Below are 20,413 nucleotides of genomic sequence, written 5' to 3'. Positions count from 1 at the left end.
TATATTGTCTACTATTACTACTACTACTGCTGCTCAGTCACGACACCTATGTCACAAGCTATTTGCAACTATATACTACTATTACCACTGCTGCTGTTCATCATGGCACCTCTTTCCCGAGTGATTTGACACTATATTGTCTACTATTACTACTACTGCTGTTGCTCAGTCACGACACCTATGTCACGAGTTGTTTGCCACTATATACTACTATTACCACTGCTGCTGCTCATCATGGCACCTCTTGCCCGAGTGATTTGACACTATATTGTCTACTACTACTGCTGTTGCTCAGTCACGACACCTATGTCATGAGTTGTTTGCCACTATATACTATTACCACTGCTGCTGCTGCTGTTCATCATGGCACCTCTTGCCCGAGTGATTTGCCACTATATTGCCTACTACTACTGCTGTTGCTCAGTCACGACACCTATGTCACGAGTTGTTTGCCACTATATACTACTATTACCACTACTGCTGCTGTCAAGTCTTGCCCAAGTGTTTAGATGCTATCTAGTACTATTACCACTACTGCTTGTAAATGTTGCCTGTGTGATAATTACATTATATTTTAATACTACTGCTGCTGCCTTCATGCTGAGTAATGCTTCATGACCTCTCTGGCACAGCGGATCCACCAACAGCCTCCGCTACAAGCTACCAGACCGGATCGTAACAGCAAGTGTGACTAAAACACTGAACTTTATGTTAAACCCTGGTTTGCGGCCTTTATACTGCAACCATTATCCTGTCTGCAAGGACAAATCTGCACTCTCTCTCTCTATATCTATATATATATATATTGTAGCTTTTGTTATATTCATTTTTCAACAGTTTAGTTTGTGTTAGTAGTGTCTGTGTCCGTGTATTTAAGTTTGTGTTAAATAAAATAATAGTATAAAATGTTTTTGGTTATTATGAAGTTAGATGTGTTGATGTTGATGTTGATGTGTTAGATGTGAAGTTAGATGTGTTGAAAAACCTAACAATCTCAATAAGAAAGGAAACATTTTAAAAGAATAACATTTTTTATTAAAAGAAAAAAAAATTAAATGTAATTATGCATGAGCTTCTGAAGCTCAGCCATCGCGTCAAAATTCTTCCTCTGCTGTTGCTCCAGCTGTTGGTTTTGGAGGTCTAGGATCCGCATTTTCCGGCGATTTGAGCGGATTTTATCATTGGTCCTCTGGATCAGACTTTGTTTTTCCTCCATCTTTTTTAAAACTGTTAGGATATAAGAAAAAAAATTAGGATTTCAAAGACCGTTACCAAATAAATAAAATATTTATGTTGCTTATTAAACAATCATTATCATGTCTATACAATTGTTATGTGTCTAGCACATATACTTCTATCATAAATACCATATTATTCTTCTGAAATCTGACGGGTGCGCTTTAAATGCTGTCCATTTTTATATCTACATCTTATTGTTGAAATGTTATTAATCTTTGTGTACATATTTACCCTCCTGACTGAGGCTCACAGGAACCGTCTCATCCTCCTGCTCCTCTTCTCCATCACCCGATTCACCAGGATTTTGGGGGGGGGGAGTTGCAGCTCCTCCTCTTGCTCCTCAACAGGAGCTGGGGGTGGTGAACACTGGGAGGAACCTGGCTGCCCCTCATCCCTCTCCTCCTGTGCATCCTCCTCCTGCTCCTCCTCCTCCTCCTCCTCCTCCTCTGCGGCCTGTCGCCTTGTGCGCTTGGGGCGCACAGATGGTAGAGGAGCTCCTATAATAACACAATGTTCATATATGTAAAAATGATTTCTAATAACGTATGCAAATTCTGTGTACTCTGCTGTATTGTATATGAATACAAATTTATTTATATAGACAGTTAACCAATGGGATAATGTTATATTAAAGGGTCTTGCTGGCACTGCTGGCACTACAGGGGACTGAGTGTGAGCTGATAAAAAAAGGGCCTGATGGAGTACACGGGATTACTATGATAACCCCACGCCTAGCACAGGAATTTAGTGGTAATTGAGTTATAAAATACCACCTCTTCCCCTTTAACCCACCACACCACCACTTTAATTCCATGGTTTAACTTGATGGAATAATGATAGAAAAGGGGGAGAAGGTTTCAATTCACCCTTTTCTCATGGGAAAGCGGCAGGACTTAATAAAATTAGTAGTGACGGTTTCAAGTTCCCCTTTTGGGAACCTAATAGGGCTCTTTAGGTGTAAGCTGGTCCTCCTCACGTGGCCTAGTTAGCTGGAAAACGTGTATTTCCCGTTTTTTGGGTGAGCACGAGGTGATCATGCGGCCTACACGTGCTTTTCCCGCACTTTTTAGGCCTGTGGGCCTGGTACCAGTTGGTTCTGGAAAAATCCAGTGTTAGTTAGGGGTATATAAGTAGGGTTCCGTCAGCCTTGCTCTCAGTCGCCTCAGTAGACAGTAGGGTTGTCCCGATACCGATACTAGTATCGGTATCGGGACCGATTCCGAGTATTTGCGGGAGTACTCGTACTCCCGCAAATACCCCCGATACCAATATAGAATACTTCCCCCCCCCCGCATCCCGCCGCCGTTCGCCGCCGCCGCATCCCGCCGCCGTTCGCCGCATCCCCGCTGTGTAATACGCCGGGAACATTACAGCTTTGAAAAGCTGTAATGATTCGCACCGCGCATAGACACTCCCCCTTGCTCGGGTGAACTGTCCAATCCCGAGCGAGGGGGAGTGTCTATACGCAGCGCGGCGCCAATCATTACAGCGATTCAAAGTTGTAATGTTCCCGGCGTATTACACAGTCGGCGGCAGCGGGGATGCAGGTAAGCGGGACATGGCTGCATGGGGGGAGACGCTGGATGGAGGGAGACGCTGGCTGGATGGGGGGTGACAATGGCTGCATGGGGGGGGAGACGCTGGCTGGATGGGGGGTGACAATGGCTAGATGGGGGAGACGCTGGCTGGATGGGGTGAGACAATGGCTGGATGGGGGGAGACAATGGCTGGATGGGGGGAGACAATGGCTGCATGGGGGGTGACAATGGCTGCATGGGGGGTGACAATGGCTGCATGGGGGGTGACAATGGCTGCATGGGGGTGACAATGGCTGCATGGGGGTGACAATGGCTGCATGGGGGGTGACAATGGCTGCATGGGGGGTGACAATGGCTGCATGGGGGGTGACAATGGCTGCATGGGGGGTGACAATGGCTGCATGGGGGGTGACAATGGCTGCATGGGGGGTGACAATGGCTGCATGGGGGGAGACAATGGCTGGATGGGGGGAGACAATGGCTGGATGGGGGGAGACAATGGCTGGATGGGGGGAGACAATGGCTGGATGGGGGGAGACAATGGCTGCATGGGGGGTGACAATGGCTGCATGGGGGGTGACAATGGCTGCATGGGGGGTGACAATGGCTGCATGGGGGGTGACAATGGCTGCATGGGGGGTGACAATGGCTGCATGGGGGGTGACAATGGCTGCATGGGGGGTGACAATGGCTGCATGGGGGGTGACAATGGCTGCATGGGGGTGACAATGGCTGCATGGGGGGTGACAATGGCTGCATGGGGGGTGACAATGGCTGGATGGGGGGAGACAATGGCTGGATGGGGGGAGACAATGGCTGGATGGGGGGAGACAATGGCTGGATGGGGGGAGACAATGGCTGCATGGGGGGAGACAATGGCTGCATGGGGGGGACAATGGCTGCATGGGGGAGACAATGGCTGCATGGGGGAGACAATGGCTGCATGGGGGAGACAATGGCTGCATGGGGGAGACAATGGCTGCATGGGGGAGACAATGGCTGCATGGGGGAGACAATGGCTGCATGGGGGAGACAATGGCTGCATGGGGGAGACAATGGCTGCATGGGGGAGACAATGGCTGGATGGGGGGATACATGGCTGGATGGGGGGTGACAATGGCTGGATGGGGGGTGACAATGGCTGGATGGGGGGAGACAATGGCTGGATGGGGGGAGACAATGGCTGGATGGGGGGAGACAATGGCTGGATGGGGGGAGACAATGGCTGGATGGGGGGAGACAATGGCTGGATGGGGGGATACATTGCTGGATGGGGGGAGACAATGGCTGGATGGGGGGTGACAATGGCTGCATGGGGGGTGACAATGGCTGCATGGGGGGTGACAATGGCTGCATGGGGGGTGACAATGGCTGCATGGGGGGTGACAATGGCTGCATGGGGGGTGACAATGGCTGCATGGGGGGTGACAATGGCTGCATGGGGGGTGACAATGGCTGCATGGGGGGTGACAATGGCTGCATGGGGGGTGACAATGGCTGCATGGGGGGTGACAATGGCTGCATGGGGGGTGACAATGGCTGGATGGGGGGTGACAATGGCTGGATGGGGGGAGACAATGGCTGGATGGGGGGTGACAATGGCTGCATGGGGGGTGACAATGGCTGCATGGGGGGTGACAATGGCTGCATGGGGGGTGACAATGGCTGCATGGGGGGTGACAATGGCTGCATTGGGGGGTGACAATGGCTGCATTGGGGGGTGACAATGGCTGCAATGGGGGGTGACAATGGCTGCATGGGGGGTGACAATGGCTGCATGGGGGGTGACAATGGCTGCATGGGGGGTGACAATGGCTGCATGGGGGGTGACAATGGCTGCATGGGGGGAGACAATGGCTGCATGGGGGGTGACAATGGCTGCATGGGGGGAGACAATGGCTGGATGGGGGGAGACAATGGCTGCATGGGGGGAGACAATGGCTGGATGGGGGGAGACAATGGCTGGATGGGGGGAGACAATGGCTGGATGGGGGGAGACAATGGCTGGATGGGGGGATACATTGCTGGATGGGGGGATACATTGCTGGATGGGGGGATACATTGCTGGATGGGGGGATACAATGGCTGGATGGGGGGTGACAATGGCTGCATGGGGGGTGACAATGGCTGCATGGGGGGTGACAATGGCTGCATGGGGGGTGACAATGGCTGCATGGGGGTGACAATGGCTGCATGGGGGGTGACAATGGCTGCATGGGGGGTGACAATGGCTGGATGGGGGGGTGACAATGGCTGCATGGGGGGTGACAATGGCTGCATGGGGGGTGACAATGGCTGCATGGGGGGTGACAATGGCTGCATGGGGGGTGACAATGGCTGCATGGGGGGAGACAATGGCTGGATGGGGGGAGACAATGGCTGGATGGGGGGAGACAATGGCTGGATGGGGGGAGACAATGGCTGGATGGGGGGAGACAATGGCTGGATGGGGGGAGACAATGGCTGGATGGGGGGATACATTGCTGCATGGGGGGTGACAATGGCTGCATGGGGGGAGACAATGGCTGCATGGGGGGAGACAATGGCTGCATGGGGGGAGACAATGGCTGGATGGGGGGAGACAATGGCTGCATGGGGGGAGACAATGGCTGGATGGGGGGAGACAATGGCTGGATGGGGGGAGACAATGGCTGGATGGGGGGATACATGGATGCATGTGGGGAGACAATGGCTGGATGGGGGGATACATGGCTGCATCTGTGGGGGGACATCGCTGCATTTGGGGACACATTTTAAAAAAAAGTATCGGTATTCGGTATCGGCGACTACTTGGAAAAAAGTATCGGTACTTGTACTCAGTCCTAAAAAAGTGGTATCGGGACAATCCTAGTAGACAGGACTGTGGTGTTCCCCAACCCCCCCCCCCTTTTTTCTTTTGTTTTCGTCGCGGCTGCTATATGGGATGGTCACCTTTGTTTAAAAAAAATAAATAAAATTAAATTATACTAAGGGGGACAAATCTGTTTAGTTTAGTTGTTGTTGGATACATTTTAAAGTTGGAATATATTTATGTACAGCCTGAGCCGTAGTGACTACTAGGCTGTTTTTTAAGTTATTAAAGTATTTATTTAAAATATATGTCTGAAATCCAATAATAAAGCAGCCTCGGCCAGTATTAGTCCAATAATGGTGTGTCTTGTTTATTTAGTTTAATTATAGTGAATAAGTGTTCCTGTCTGCTGTCCCATGTCTTTTTTCAACAGTACTATGAATACCGTGGGTGGTGATATATGTTACCACAACATGGCGTCTGGGTTAACAACATCTGCCTTAAGGTTAATTACATATGACCTTACATAACTGTCACCAATAACTTACCTGGATGAAATTCATCACGGATCTGTCTGACCTGGGCCATGTGGCGCCTCTTTAGGTCAGACCACTTTTTTAGAATGGCCATGTGGTCATGTGTGCGGCCATGGACTTTCCGCAACTCCCGCAATAGGGAGCAGACATTTTTTTTTCCCCGCTGCCTCCGAAGTTGATCGTATCCCTGTTGCAGGAACTTCTGCAAGATAAAGAACAAAGTATATTTTAATACTTTTGTTTAAACCCTTATGGATATATGACGTTAATGTATGGTATTCAACAATTGGAAGCATTCTCGCCTTATTAATCACTGACAGGGGTAACATGACAGATTTTATATCTTGCCATTTCGGTCGCCACCTTTTTTGCATAAATATATCAGCCATTATCATTTGCATAATTATGTATATATGAGTAACATCACAGGATAAACGTATAGGGGAGAAATTAGTTGCTATTCATCTGACCGCTATAATTATTTTTTGACCCTTATACTGGGCCTGTACAATAGATTATTTTTTTTCATCCCTATCTTTATATATGAACAATAATATGTTTCTTTTGACTTTTTGATGAATTAATTTTGAATAAATAATGGAGTTGATGTTATTTAAAAACTACAACTACCATCATGCTCTGATACACCATGTAGCTCAACGTCACCAGCTGTACCACAATTATACTTTAACTCCCAGCATGCCTGGACAGTCAATGGCTGTCCGGTAATTCTGGGGAGTTGTTTTGCAACAGCTGTAGGCTCTGTTTAGGAAACAGTGCCGTACCAGACGTTTTTCTTTTTTATTGTGGAGGGGAGGGTGGCTATGTAGGGGTATGTGTATATGTTGTGTTTTTTAATTTTTATTTAGTGTGGTGTAGTGTTTTTATGGTACAGTCAGAGGGACGTGGGGTTCACAGTAGTTTCCTGCTGAGGGTTTGAGCTGCAGCGCCAAATTTGCTTCAGCTAGAAGCACACTGTAAGCCCCAGCCCATGTGAATGTACCCTGTACATTCACATTGGGGGAGAGGGGGGGTTATTGCAGCCAGTTGCATGCAGGGAGTTGTAGTTTTGCAACAGCTGGAGGCACAATGGTTGCAAAACACTGCGAGTTTGTTACCTCAGGGTTTCAAGACCAGTGCGCCTCCAGCTGTTGCAAAACTACTACTCCCATCAGGCATGGTCTGTCAGTGCATGCTAAGAATTTTACTTTTGCTGCATCTAGAGTGCCACAGTTTAGAGACCCGTGTATAGTGGTCTGAAAAATGTGGGCCTGCAGAACTTGCAAAACTAGAAGTCCCAGCATGCCCAGGCATGCTGGAAGTTGTAGTTCTGCAACATCTAAAGGGCAATATGTATTCTAACGTCCTTGGGCCTTAAGGACCCTGAAGTCAGGACGTTCGCATACGTCCTATGTCCACAACATGTTAATTATGCTAAATAGCAAGGAAAGTGCCTAAATACACATTTACCAACCAGGGTGTCTGCAGCTGTCCAGGCATGCTGGTAGTTGTAGTTTTGCAAGAGCTGGAGACACACTGTTTGGGAAATACTAATATCTGATCTTATATCCTAACTTTTAAACTAGTCTAAAATGCAGTTAAAGATAATGAAAAAACAGTGGTGAAATTACTTACACTAATCAGCAGTTTTTCCTCACTGGATGAAAAGTTACTCCCCACCATCTTCGCTTCGCAGTGCAGCACAAAATCGCGATCCGAAATTTGACTGGCAAAGATCCATGAAATGATCTCCGTTTTCGCATGTTGTTCGCGCGCCTGCGCATGCGCGGACGAGAATTTCGCAATCATTTTCGCATTCGCATTAGCGAAATTTCGCAATATTGTTTTTTCGATAAAATATCACGAATATTCGATTTTAGCGAATATTTCTCGAATATTCGTCTATATATTCGTGATATATCGCAAAATCGAATATGGCGTATTCCGCTCAACACTATTACCCATACACTTACTCCACTGCTATTATTCCTTTGGGGTCTTAGTGGGTATTATCTATACAGCCTTATTATCTGTTACGTTTTATTAAGCTGCTTTTTTCACTGCAGCAGATTCCTATTTTGCGGTTAGCCCCTGTGGAACGCATAACAGCGTCCATAGAGAGGTTTGGACCGCACAGTAGTTTCTCTCCAGACTGCCCCCACCTTCTCTGACACTCACATCGCAGTGTAGTCATGTGCACCTATCCGCTTGTCACACATGGCTACATAGACTCCCTATCAGAGTGTGGTTTCAAAACGAGGCGTGGAGCCATCTTGCTATACCCTGGAAGCGCGGAGATTCAGCGCTCCTTATTTCAGGCTACCAGCCCCTTTTAAGGTTTTTTTTTTTTTTTCTGATCTTGTCTGCCATCTGCTATGGGGCAGCCACACCCATGATACTTGGAGCACACACAAGGATGCTATTAGACGCAGGTGCTAATGTGAGTAAGCTAATTGCCTCCTCCCAGATGGTGAGTTGCATTGTGGGGGTTTTGTATAAATATTGTTGCTGGCCACAAGAGAGGGATACCCCTTTGAAAACGTGTGTTGACACGAAATGCATCAGGGATGACCTCATTGTTGCCATCGTTTTTCTTTTTTTTTTTTTTTTTTTTTTTTTTTAAGTGTATTTTTTTTTTTGTGCGTGTACTCGAGAGAGGAGCCGGACTGCAGGAGTTGGGAGTAGGCAGGCCTCCCCCAGAGGCAATCTGCCACCTTTCTCCATGCCCCGGGTGGCAATGGCGGGTGTGTGAGGGGGTCCTCCCACACAGCCCGCCCTACCTGCTCCGCTTTGAAGCCCAACGGGGCAGAGGGACTCCCTATAAGGGAGTGAGAGGATTAGCCCGCTCAACCAGCCCCATTAGTCCTTCGCCTCTCTTTTAGAGACCGCGTGGTCAATGTGAGTGTGTTAACCCAATTTAGAGTGCGTGTGTAGGTGTGGTGGTTTTTGTGGGAGGGGGGTGGGCGTACTAAGCACAGGCTTACCTTGCATAGCACACCCACCGGGAGCCGGGCTGAGACCACCAAACTCAATTCACATGAAGCCGAGACCGGGATCCGAACCTCTAGCTGCAGAGGTGAATGGCTTGTCAGCGCAGTGCCAATCGCGTTGAGCCACCACAGCTCCCTCCATCGTTTTTCTGATATGCGCTGTATTCCTTACCGATATGTAAGTGCAAATTTTTTATTAAATTTTGATTGATTTTTACGGTGTCACACTATGGCGTCCCCCCTTCTCTTTTTTACATTCATGTGGGATCTGTAAACACGGATGTTTATCTCCTGCAATTCCTAAGCGAGAGGTTCTCCAGTCTGGTTCCATGTTCCAGGAATTTCGCTTCACATCCATCCACCCATATTCCCATCCTGCAGAGACTTCATACCTAGTGTTCAAACACTTATCAAGCCCGATCGACTCTGGAAAAGTAATTTTCACAGAGTCCATTCATTCTGGTAAGCCTGCATCTATACCGGTGGTGGGATTTCTTTCTTTATTTGGAATTCTAACTCCATTCACATTCGCTTCATCACTGAAAGTTATTGTTTTAAATCACTCAATTCCGGTTTGAGTTGATTGGTCTTTGGACTATATGATATTCACTCATCACGTGGCACCATTTGGACTTTATATGTATATTGTTTGACGTTTTTTTTCCTTTTCATGTGCATTTTTCATTTATTTTGTTTATGCAAAAACTTTTTTCTGACTTCATTGTCACATTTATTTTGATTGTATCAGAGCGCTGCACTCCTTTGTCCACATTGTTTGTTTGCTTCTCACTTTTCAGTTGCCGTGTCCAGCAGCTTGATACTTATATGTTTTGGCAGCGCAGTAATTCATACCACACGACCTTGTTTGAGATGGCTATCATTACCCCCCTGGTTTTAGGATAGGAAGCCTGATAGATGTGCTTGAATTGGCGATTGGTGCACAGCTTCCAATCAGGTTCGAGGAGGTGGGTCTCTTGAACACATACAATGTCACTGTGGAGATCTTTGACGGACCTCCAGAGTGAGTGGTGCTTTGCTGGATGGTTAAGCCCGTTAGCATTTAGGGACAAAATGTTGAGCGACATCGTGGGAGTATGGTGAGTGTCAGGGGGCTGGTAAAACACTTACAGTTGGTCGAGGCGATGGCAAAGGGTCAACACTGGCGAACGTGAATGACAGCAATAGATCCGAGGTCCTCTTTGCGAAGGTACTAGGTCTGTGAATAGAGAAATATGAGGTTTATGAGAGAAGGAACAGGTTGAATATACAGTGGAGAGCAAAAACAACAGAGGAGCACACCCTACACGGAAGCAGGTACACAGGTTATTCAGTTGTTCTAATGGAGGGTGTATGCACTCCTCAGAACAGTTGAAAGTGGGAGGTGGAGCAATGATTTGCTGCAACCTCTGACGGGGGAAACAGTTCGAAAATAAAGAAATAAGAAATAAAGAAAAAAAATAAACAACAATCAGGAGACGTCATCAGAGCCCAGGGGGATATGGACGAGTAGTCGGCCCGTCATGAAAGAAAAAGCGTCATGCCATTAAAGACTGGTTTTGATGCTGGTTGCGGCGATGAGTAGACCCGCTGCGGGGAGGGAGGGGAGCTGGAGGGGCAGGCAGTATGCCCCAGGCGTGGAGAAGGTTCAGGCCCGACGTTAGATCTCCAACCACATGGGTTTTGCCGTTGTGGGTTATAAGTAGAGTAGCCGGGTGTTTCCACTTGTATTGGATCTTGTGATTCAGGAGCCTCTTCGTCACTGGGTTCAGCAGCCTACGCTGTTAAAGGGTGTACTTTGAAAGGTCCGGAAATAGTTGAACATCCGTGAATGGTGCCGGCAGGGGAGAATTAGCTTTGGCCCCATACATGAGTTTTTCTTTCACGTGGTAGAAATGGACTCTCATGAGAACATCCCTGGGTACCGTGGCAGCAAGGTGAGATGGTTTGGCGATTCTATGAATCCGGTCGATTACCAGGTCCCTGGGTGCTATATCTGGCAGGATCGTGTGTATAAGTTCCTTAGCAAACTTGGGCAGATCAGCAGGAAGTATGGATTCCGGAACACTCCTCAGCTTCACATTATTTTGGCGTGATCTGTCTTCCAAGTCTGCTAACTTGGTGCGCATCCATTTTTGTTCCTCTCTAATGTCATCATAGGCATCAATCACACCATTGACAGTGGAGGTACAATCTGCCATGCCATCTTCTAGTTGCGACACTCTGGAGTCCAGAGACCGAATGTCTGCAGTGACTTTTTGAAATAATGAGGATAGGTCTGTCATCAGGGAGGACTGCAGCGACATTAGCATATCCTTGAGGGTAGAAGCAATTACTGGCTGATCTGAGGTGGGGAAGAAAGCCATAGAAGAATGCAGGGCCTGGTTGGAAATGAGCGGGTTTAAAGCCGGGGCCTCAAATAGTGTCTGAGGCGGCCGCGGCGGCTGCGTGTCTAGCCGCATTTTTGCTTTCGCAGGGCTCCTGGTGAGGGGGTCGCCCTCCAGAGGATGGATGGGGAGGTCAGGGGCTAGTAGAGGGGTCTGGACATCAGGCCCATCATCAGGTAAGTCCGTGTAGGAGTCCCGTATTTCCCATCGCGCGGACGAGCTCACACTGACCTTCTCCGCTGGCTTGAAGGAGAATTCGGTGAGCTTCTAAGGCTTGAACTCCGTGAGCCTCTTTCTGGACATCGCGGTCGGGAGCTAGGATGCCTCCGGGGGGCTAGGATGCACGGTGTTAGTAGAGCTGTGCGGGCTGCAGATGTTCTAACGAGTCCCCTGGGACACGGCTTAAGCTGCCATCTTCCACGCCGGTCGGCCACGCCCCCCGCCAGTGCCCCTCTTGAACCCGCAACCAATACCCCTGTGAAACCTCTACCATCTGGCCTAGAGGCAACTATGCAACCTCCCGACAACAGACCAGTTCTAGTAGTCATCCCACACTCCACAGTGGTAAATGCAGTAACATCACCCTGTCCTGCCAAAGAACCACCTCCTGCTCCAGAAACACCTTTGCTACATCCTAAGAAAACACCTGTTCCTGATACCGTCACCACTTCCCTAAAGTCTGGCTCCATCACTAATTCCTGTCCTGCCAAAGAAGTTCTACCACCTGACTGTATGTATGCCTCGAATGGCACCCTTAACCCGTAAGCAAGATCTGGAGATGTTTGAAAAAGCCTTGCAAGCGAGGAGAATCTCCCCGGCAGGAACTTCTAAAGCAATTATAAGGTTCACTCCCCTAGATTAACAAGAGTATTCCACAAGCCAATCCCTAGGACGTCCGGAGGAGGTGGTGGTGTTCCTTGGTGCCTTCCTCTGTGGGAGGACCTTCTGTCGCAAGATCCCATATTTCATCCTGCTTTACCGTTGTTAGCTTTAACAGCATGGCTATTGAAAGCCAGGTGCTGAGAGACCGAGGTCTGTCGGACTTATGACAGACGGTTACGGCGCATTCGACCAGGGCAATTGGTGCCTCTTGGGCTTTCCGCCATCAAGCGTCTGTTTCCCAGGTGTGTAAGGCGGCGACCTGGTCATCAGTCCACACTTTCTCAAAGTTTTACAAGGTTGATGTGAGTGCATCTTTGGATGCTTACTTCGGCCGGAAGGTTTTGCAGGCGGTTGTTTAAGGTTGCAACTCCTCCATTGAGGAGCTCTGGTTTGTTTGGGGTGAAGTTGGTTTGCTGCTGTGTTCTTTCCACCCCTCGTTTTTTTTGCCACTGCTTGGGGACGTCCCATATGTCAAGATGCTGCTGTGTCCATCCATGAACGGAAGAGAAAATAGGATTTTTGTACTCACCGTAAAATCCATTTATCTGAGTTCATGGATGGACACAGCACCCACCTCTCCTTTTTTTATGTTTGTACTGCTTTTCTACGAACTGAGCTGCACGATGCAGGGAGAGGGGATGTACCCAGGGGGACTGCCCCTTGGGCGGAACTGTACTCCGTTTTAACACTTAACATGCTGTTTTTTCTGGCTAGTCAATCTCCTAATAGGAGGATAATACCCATATGTCAAGATGCTGCTATGTCCGTCCATGAACTCAGAGAAATGGATTTTACGGTGAGTACAAAAATCCTATTTTTTGCCTGCACCCCATCAGGAGAGCATCTCCTGTACTCTATGTGTGTGTGGAATCATGGCCTACCAAGAGGCACATAGCCTGCAACTCCAGCCCGGAGGAACAGATTGTTCATGCAGCTCCAGCCCAGAGGAACAGACTGTCCATGTTAAAGAAGGACACTCTGCAACAGCTTAAGGACTGAATGCCACTGCGACACATCTGTATCTAAGATCGATCGATCGTTCAGGGGAGGACTGCTGACTGTGTACAGGATTTGGTGAGGGGGCTTTGCCCAGGAACCTTTAATGCTTTTCATAGAATAACACATCCAAATATTGTCCACAGAGCTCCTACATTGCCGGTGAAGATAATAAAACGCAAAGCTTTGCCTCCAGGACATTACCGCGGTTGCTCTTAAAGGGGACACACCACGGGCAAAGATGTTTTTTTCTTTTTTTCCTTGCATGTCCCCCTTCATCTCCAGCACTTGTAGTGCAAAGTGGATTTGCCTTTAGTAAATGGACACCAAAGTCCAAGATCCCTAATAATTTGAGGTGTACACAGCAAAATGCTAGAGTGCAATTTACATAATGGTAAACTATTTAGATTGATCTGTGTGTCCCCAAGGAAAGACATTAGTAGGGTTTTACCCTCACTTCCTGTTTGGCTATGTGACAGGAAGTGAATGAATTTGAAGTAGAAAGTGACAACATTTGGGAGGTGTCTTCACCCTATCAGGGATGCAGACATCGCCAAAAACTGAGCAGACTTCTAATCCCTCTGCACGCTATCCCCAAGCCAAAATAAGAAAGGATTTCATTTAGTTTAAATTTGCAAAGACACATTCCTCAGATCAACTGTGATGCATGTCAATGGCCCATTTAGCCCTTGTTTAATAGAAAACACCAGTTGCCTTTCACTAGAAACATTTGTTAGTCCAATCCTGGAAATCTGCATCTGCTTTACTATCACTTTCCCTAAAAATTGTTTTTTTGCATGTAGATGCGCGTCCACCATGTTTTTTTTATGCGCATATGTGGTTTTCGGAAACCGGTGGCCAGCACACAAGTATGACATCACGCCCCTACAGGAAGTTGCTTGTACTGCTGCTAAGTTCTCTGAAAAAGGGATGATACTTATTTGCAAATTAAGATTTTTTTTTATTTATTTAACATTGGGTGGTGTTTGTGAGGTCCCTAACACACATTCATACATATTAGGGCTTATTTAGACAGGATCCGATTTACAGCATGTTTTTAGATTGTGGGAGAAAACCGGAGGAAACCCACACAGGCACAGGGAGAACATGCAAACTCCAGGCAGATGGTGTAACGGGCGGGATTCGAACCAGCGACCCTTTTTGTTGCTAGGTGAAAGTGCTATCCACTACACCACTGTGCTGCACGAACATTTATCTAAAGATGTAAGTTCTTGTGTCCACTTGTGAAAATACAAGTGGGTCATGGCTAGGGATGAGCCAAACACACCCCCCCCAGTAGGGATGAGCTTTATGTTCGAGTCGTTCGTGTCATAAAAAGTGTTTGGGGACCTAGGTCCTGCCCCAGGGGATATGTATCAATGCAAAAAAAGTTTAAAAACTGAAGTTTTTTCGGGAGCAGTGATTTTAATAATGCTTAAAGTGAAACAATAAAAGTGAAATATTCCTGGGGGGTGTTTATAGTATGCCTGTGAAGTAGCGCATGTTTCCCGTGCTTAGAAATGTCCCTGCACAAAATGACATTTCTGAAGGTAGAAAAAGTAATTTAAAACTTCTCTGATGCAACGGGAAACCTGCGTTACATAATAGGGGGGGTCACCTGTCACATCACTGGGTAAGCCTGGGTTTCCCCTTGCGTCAGAGGGGGACGTGATCACGTGACGGGTGGCCCCGTCCTCAGCTACATAAGAACGGTCAGGCTGCCGCAACATATTCCTGGGGTGTCTCCGGTGGAGACAGGATGCTGTTCCTCGCTGCGCTGGACATCACCGCTGGAGCCTGGACCTGGAGAGGAGATCATCCTTCTCAGGATACCTAAAGCGCTGGATTGGAGACCGAGAGTGGATTACCATGGCTGGAATCTTTTTTTAAGGACTTATCCCAACTGTGTCTGTGTGTTTTTTGTTTTTGTGTTTTTTTTACTTTTTCTTTGTGAAATGGTAGGGGTACAATGTACCCCTTACCAATTCACATGGGGGGGGCAGGATCTGGGGGTCCCTTTTGTTAAAAGGGTCTTCCAGATTCTGATAAGCCCTCGCCCACAGACCCCCGCAACCACTGGGCAAGGGTTGTGGGGATGAGGCCCTTGTCCTCGTCCACATGGACAGACCCCCAAAGCATCTTCCCCATGTTGAGGGCACATGGTCTGGTACGGTTCAGGAGGGGGGGGGGCGCTCTCTCATCCCCCCTCTTTTCCTGCAGCCTGCCAGGTTGCGTGCTCGGATAAAGGGTCTGGTATGGATATTTGGGGGGAACTCCATGCCATTTTTTTTATTTGGTGTGGAGTTCCCCTTAAAATCCATACCAGACCTGAAGGTATTTTTTAATTTTGACGCAGGGTTCTTCTTAATATTCATACCAGACCTGAAGGGTCTGGTAATTGAATTTGGGGGGACCCCCACGCATTTTTTTTATTTTTTATTAATGACTTTCAATGACTTTTCTCTGTATTGCCGGGAGCCGACAATTCATTATAGCCGCAAGTACTTTTAAATTAAGTACTTTTTTTCCTTCATAAATTACATTTTGTGCAGGGACAGTTCTAAGCATGGGAAACAAGCGCTACTTTACAGGCATACTATGCACACCCCCAGGTACTAAATTTAAAGGAATATTTCACTTTAATTTTTTCACTTTAAGCATGATTAAAATCACTGCTCCCGAAAAAATTTCAGTTTTTAGAACTTTTTTTTGCATTGATACATGTCCCCTGGGGCAGGACCCAGGTCCCCAACCACTTTTTATGACAATAACTTGCAAATTAACCTTTAAAATTAACACTTTTGATTTCTCCTATAGACTTTTAAAGTGTGTTCCGCGCTTCTACGGTTTACATATTTATTATTGCATTGCGCAAAATCACTTTCCATGTATAATGTTTTGTATTTTATTGAAAATAACTGTTTGTTAGCAAAGAACATTTTAAATCATACATTTGTATAAAATTAGCTGACTAAATATATACATGCCTAAATGCAGTTTAAAGTGGAGTTCCACCCATAAATATAACATTACATCAGTAGTTTTAAAAAAATGGCATTAATCCTTTATGAAATTTTTTTTTTTTTTAGATGCCTTCAAAGTGTTTTTGCTAGGCAGAATAGTTAATCTTCCCTCTTCCTGCACCTAGGTGCTTAAGCTTCCTAACCTACACCGCACAGAGTCCTGGGAATGTAGTGGGTGTAACTTTCCAGGAGTCTGTGCACTCCCCAGTCTCAAAGAATCATGTGACTTGGACAGCACAGGTGCTGAAACCTGATCTGACACTGCTTGTGCAGCACTGAGCATGTGCGAGATCTGCAAGGCTGAAATCCAGGAAGTCATACAGTCTGGCTTCATGATGCCCACACTTAAGATGGCCCCAGTCAATTTCTATTTTTTAAAGTGTCTAAATGCTGTAACAACCTAACAAAATGGACCTTAGTTTACAGACTAACTTTACTAGAATACATTAAGCTTGTGTATTACATGGGTATTTATATTTAAAAAGTGAAATTGTGGCCGGAACTCCGCTTTAATGAAGGTGTCATGCTACAGTAACTGGATTATTACATTTTATGATGTATCCTTAGTTTACCTTGTATTTTTTTAGATACCTAATGTTGTATGATAAGAAATACTTTGTCTGCAGATGTTGTGCATCTGGGAAAGGGTGGGCTTCTTTTTTATTGCTTTTTATTATACTTTCTGCTACCATAGAAACCATTGTATGTTTAGTGAAATACTCTGAAAGAAGAGAAGGAACTCGGAGAGCTCAACTGGCAAATGTCCAGTGTAATCATTCTGAAGAGCTGAATTGAGGCCTTTGGCAGGCATCCAAGTTTCAGAGAACAAAGATGTCAGCCCTTAATGTTGGCGGCAAAGCTTGTTTGACATCCTTACATGGTTACCCAGAATTCTTAGTTTTGGCTGCCTTCTATTGCCTTTGGAGTTGCAAACAATATTAATACACAGAGACTTGTTTTTTTCCTTTCTTATCAAACTGTTCCAATGACATCATCTATGCTGATTTTACAAACCCAGCAATGTCACTTATACAATAATTTCTGTACAGTGCATTTAGCATGAATCCAAATAGTTCTTGTGTAAATTGCAGTATCCTATAGTGTATGTATCTACACAAACACTTAAAAAAAAGTTGCTCAAAACGTTACCAAATTATGCAGACTTATTTTAGAAGTAACTTTAACGGTTACTTGCAATAATATTTCATAAGCAAAGCCGGCTTCCGTACAGTCTCTTCTTTTGCTTTCACTGCAATGGCAAGTGGTGTCTGTCTGTGATTGCTGGCAGAAAAAGGTGGTGACAGCATCCAAAAGTAGTGATAGTTTTGGTGTCCCTGAATTTTTCAAAGAGCATCCTCAAAAAAGCAAATATTTTAAGACCACAATTTATCTTGCATTCTGTACATACTGTATGCATACATGAAGAGCCTGAGTGAGAACACTGAATGACACTTCTGTGTGCTTTTCACACATATTGTGAAAGACTGTGGCACCTGTATTTAGTCTGATAAATGAATCATACCTGTTGATCCTGTCAGATATTCAGTGAACTCCTAATTTCCTGCACTGAGTTCACATTGCTGCGCTAAAATCTCAAACAATGTTTTCAGCTTTTTTCAGTTAACTACTGTGAACATTTCAATTATGGTGATAAGATGAGGGGTGTTCTGTGGAACTAACACACCTTAAGGTGACAAAGCTACGCCTCCATACATACAGTATTGTTAGTGGGTATCACCCTGGGACTGGCAGTCCAGGATGACCAGGTAAAAAGAAAAACATGAAAATAGAAAACAAAATCAGCCATATCATCTAAGGACTGGTAAATTGGAGGCGTGGCCAAGATGGCGGACTGAGCGGACGTGCTTCCTGAGCTCTCCTGGAGTGTGATCCATATTATATCTCCTTTCTCCTGCCTGGGCCTGATTGTGGGGCCCCGCGGTGATCTGAATGCCGCCCAAAGCCTTTGGGAGCCAGAAGAAGCCCAAGAAACTGAAGTTTCCTGCCCATATCCCAGAGGATACTGTTCTGAGCGCTGACTACCCGCCGTCTCCTGCGCGCCTATGCAATATGGCGTCGCAGACGGACCACGAGGAGGGCCCGGCTCAGTCCCCCCCTGGCATCCCTGAAGTGATAGCGGCTATCACGTCGTGCCAGGCGGCCCTGACTAACAAGATAGAGGAAGTTCAACTGGATGTGAGCCTCATCAGGCAGGATTTTGACAAAATCCGATCACGGGTATCAGAGGTGGAGCACCGGGTGAGCGAGGCGGAGGACGCTGTGTCGGGCCATGATGCCTCTATTAGGGCCCTGCAGTCGAGGGTTAAGGCTCTCGAGTACCGTGCGGAGGACGCCGAAAATAGAAGCCTCCGCAACAACCTCCGGATCGTGGGTCTGCCGGAGGGAGTGGAGGGTCGTGCCCCAGCTCAGTTTGCGGAGGAGCTCTTTCGCTCATTGTTGCCTGCGGCCCTGCTGTCCCCGTTTTTTGCGGTGGAGCGTGCTCATCGTGTCCCTCCCAGGCCTGGTCCTGAGGGGCCCCCACCTCGCACGTTCATACTCCGGCTGCTGAACTTTTGGGACCGAGATGAGCTACTGAGGGCCTCCCGCGCTGCTGGGGAACTACCGTATCGCAACGTTAAGCTGATGCTTTTCCCTGACTACATGATGGAAACCCAACGACAACGTCGCTCCTTTGATGCAGTCAAAGTTGCTCTCCGACGCAAGGGGATCAAGTATAGTGTCTTGTTTCCGGCAAAGCTGCGGGTGGTGGACGGCGAGATGGTGCAATTCTTTACCTCTCCAAGGGATGCCTCTGCCTGGCTGGATACCCTGCCTTGATTTTCCCCTGTTTTTTGTATGTGGCGGGATTGCGTGGCCGGGTCATCTACTCGTAAGTACCGGATAAGACTAACTGTGTTCCCTTTTTCCCATGTTTGCTCTTAGTGGCACTTTGCAATGATACTGTGGCTGTGGTGGGGTGTTTGATCTGCCTTTTACTGCTGGGAGACATTACCTGATGGATCTGTTGTCTATCACCCCACCTGGCACTGCCCCGGCCTCCTTGTTTTTCTCCTGCTGGATGACCCCTATCCCGATTGACTTCCAGCGTCTGGTTGGGCGCCGCTGGGGTTTGCTGATGACTTGCGGTCGGACCGGGTGGCCGCCATGTGTTCTCATCCCCTCCTGGTGGGAGACTGAGTCTGCCCCACAGATACTGCCCGCGATCCTTCCAAGTTTTTCACCTGCAACGTTTGGTTATTTAAAGTGTGTGCCCCTGCCTCGGCAGGAGAAACTGTCAACTTAACATTCGTCCTGCATCACTCCAGTGTTAACAGGAAGGGACTTGAGTTACACTTTTTCTTTTCCTTCCCGCTCTGAACGATGGCGGTGTTTTGACGTCCAACACTGGCTACACGTCCCCAACTTTGATTCTAAGTTTTTAGACTATGGGGTTATTGGGGTTTAAGTGCTCCTTTCTGTTCCGAGGTGCACTGGGTGGGGTGGATTCCCGCCGATGTTTGGCTGGGTGTTTTTTTGGGTTTCTTTTGTTTCAGTTTGGTTGGTCTATGTATTTAAATACTGCTCTGTTTAACTGCTCATTGTGGTACTGTCACGGCCCCGGTGAATTGACCGGCTCTGACGGACCGGGGTTGGGTGCGGTTGCATCCCCCTGGAGTGTCGGCCCCCGGCCTTTACCGTTGGGAGGCGGACTTTGTCATGTTCCCTCGCCCTTCTAATGGCTAAGTGTAAGGTGGTTTCATGGAATGTGCGGGGACTTAATTCGGCAGTGAAACGCTTCCTGGTGCTTAATTACTTTAGGAAGCTCCACCCACAGGTGTGTGTCCTGCAGGAGACTCACCTGATGGGCTCCCGCATCCTGAGCCTGAAACGAGCGTGGGTCGGTGCGCACTATAATGCACCATATTCTAATTATGCCCGGGGCGTTAGTGTCCTGGTGCATAGATCCCTCCCCTTTCGGGTCCTGGATGTTAAGTTGGACCCGGCGGCAGATATGTCCTTCTGCATGCCTTGGT

The 20,413-nt window shown here is 47.4% G+C and overlaps 1 long non-coding RNA gene across 1 annotated transcript; it reads right to left on the bottom strand.

The window, feature by feature from the left end:
• Positions 1-1,118: 1,118 nt before the first annotated feature.
• LOC120935408 lies at positions 1,119-1,510 on the bottom strand. The gene is made up of 2 exons (XR_005748464.1): positions 1,471-1,510; positions 1,119-1,227 (listed from the first exon to the last, which is right to left on the bottom strand). It is a non-coding gene; the product is annotated as an uncharacterized LOC120935408 (long non-coding RNA).
• Positions 1,511-20,413: the final 18,903 nt, after the last annotated feature.

This window comes from Rana temporaria, chromosome 4 (assembly GCF_905171775.1).
Source record: "Rana temporaria chromosome 4, aRanTem1.1, whole genome shotgun sequence".
NCBI lineage: Eukaryota > Metazoa > Chordata > Amphibia > Anura > Ranidae > Rana > Rana temporaria.
Note: the sequence above shows the minus strand (reverse complement) of the source record. Positions and strands in the feature narration are given on the sequence as shown.